This window comes from Chrysochloris asiatica, unplaced genomic scaffold (genome assembly GCF_000296735.1).
Source record: "Chrysochloris asiatica unplaced genomic scaffold, ChrAsi1.0 scaffold00459, whole genome shotgun sequence".
Taxonomy (NCBI): domain Eukaryota; kingdom Metazoa; phylum Chordata; class Mammalia; order Afrosoricida; family Chrysochloridae; genus Chrysochloris; species Chrysochloris asiatica.
The window spans coordinates 1,015,198-1,017,837 of NW_006408977.1; positions in this window are offsets into that span (position 1 = coordinate 1,015,198).

The following is a 2,640-nucleotide window of genomic DNA, read 5'->3' on the forward strand; positions in this document are numbered from 1 at the left end:
ACGAGTCCAATGTGTCCATATACAGAGAGCTAGTTACATGGCAAGGTAGTGAAACATTTCCATATACATATTTTTAGCTACATGGCAGTTCTGTCCAACATGTCCATATACTGAGAGCTAGCTACATTGAATTGTAGTTCAACATGTCTATAGACAAAGTAGTAGCTACATGGCAGATGAGTCCAACATGTCCATATACTGAGAGCAAGCTACATGGCAGACAACTCCAATATGTTCATATACAGAGAGCTTCCTACTTGACAGATCAGTCCAACATATCCATGTACAGAGAGCTATCTACATAGCAGATGAGTCCAAAATGTCCATATACAGAGAGCTAGCTACATGGCAGGGTAGTGCAACATTTCCTTATACAGAGTTCTAGCTACATGGCAGATATGTCCAATGTGTGCATATTCTGAAAGCTAGCTATATGGGAGACTAATCCAACTTGTCCATATAAAGAGAACTAACTACATGGCTAATGAGTCCAACATGTCCATATACTGAGAGCTAGCTACGTGGTGAGCAAGTCTAATATGTTCACATACAGAGAGCTATCTACATTGCAGATCAGTCCAAAATATCCATGCACAGAGAGCTAGCTACATGTCTGACGAGTCCAAAATGTCCATATACAGAGATTCAGGTACAGGGCAGAGTAGTGCAACATTTTCATATACAGAGTTCTAGCTAAATGGCAGATGAGTCCAAAGTTTTCATATCCTGAGAGGTAGCTACTTGGCAAAGTAGTCCAAAATGTCCACATAAAGAGTACTGGCTACATGGCAGATGTATCCAACGTGTCCATATACTCAGAGCTAGCTTCATGGCAGACAAGAACAATATGTTCATACACAGGAGATACCTACTTGGCAGATCAGTCCAATATATCCATGTTAAGATATATTGGACTACATGGCAGACGAATTCAAAATGTCCATATACAGAGAGCTAGCTACATGTCAGGGAAGTGCAATTTTCCATACAAAGAGTTTTAGCTATATGACAAATGTGTCCAACGGTTCCATATATGAGACCTAGCTATATGGCAGAGTAGTCCAACATGTCCATATACTGAGAGCTAGCTCCATGGCAGACAAGTCCAATATGTTCCTATACAGAGAACTACTACTTGGCAGATCAGTCTAACATATCCATGTACAGAGAGCAAGCTACAGGTCAGACAAGTCAAATATGTCCGTATACAGGGTAGTGCAACATTTCCATATACAGAATTCTAGCTACAAGGCACATAAGTCCAACTTGTCTATATACGAGAGCTAGCTACATGGCAGAGTAGGGCAACATTTCTATATACAGAATTCTAGCTACATGGCAGAAGTGTCCACTGTGTCCATATACTGAGAGCTACCTACATGGCAGAGTAGTCAAACATGTCCATATACTTGGAGCTAGCCACATGGCAGACAAGTCCAATATTTTCATATACAGAGAGCTAGTTACATGGCAGATGTGTCCAATGAGTCCATATACTAGAGTTAGCCACATGGCAGATCAGTCCAAACTATCCAAGCACAGAGAGCTAGCTATATGTCAGATGAGTCCAAAATGTCCATATAAATATTGCAAGCTACATGGCAGATGAGTCCAAAATGTCCATATGCAGAAAGCTAGCTACATGGCAGTGTAGTCCAACATGTCCATATACAGTGTGCTAGCTACATGGTAGATGAGTCCAACATGCCCATATACTGAGAGCTAAGTATATGGCAGACAAGTCCAATATGTTCACATAGAGAGAACTACCTACTTAGCAATTCTGTGCAACATATCCATGTACACAGAGCTAGCTACATGGCAGATGAGTCCAAAATGTCCATATACAGAAAGCTAGCTACATGCAGGGTAGTGCATCATTTCCATATACAGAGTTTAGCTACATGGCATATGTGTACAATGTGTCCATATACTGACAGCTAACTACATGGCAAAGTAGTGCAACTTTTCCATATATGGGTTTCTAACTACATGGCAGAGTAGTCCAACATGTCCATATAAAGAGTACTAGCTAGCGGGCTAATGAGTCCATCATATCCATATACTGAGAGCTAGCTACATGGCAGAAAAGTCCAGTATGTTCATATACAGATATCTAGCTACATGGCAGAGTAGTCCAACATGTTCATATACATTGTGCTAGCTACATGGCAGATGAGTCCAACATGTATATATACTGAGAACTAGCTATATCACAGACAAGTCCAATATGTTCACATACAGAGAGCTACCTATTTGGCAGATCAGTCCAACACATCCATGTTCAGAGAGCTAGCTACATGGCAGATGAGTACAAAATGTCCATATACAGAGAGCTAACTACATATAAGGGTACTGCAACATTTCCATATACAGATATCTAACTGCAAGGCAGATGAGTCCAACTTGTCTATATACAGAGAGCTAACTACATGTCAGAGTAGTGCATCATATCCATATACAGAGTTTTAGCTACATGGCACATCTGTCCAACGTGTCCATATAATAAGAGCTATCTACATGGCAGAGTAGTCCAACATGTCCATTTAAAGAGTATTAGCTACCTGGCTAATGAGTCCAACATGTCCATATACTGAGAGCTAGCTACATGGCAGACAAGTCCAATATGTTTGTATACAG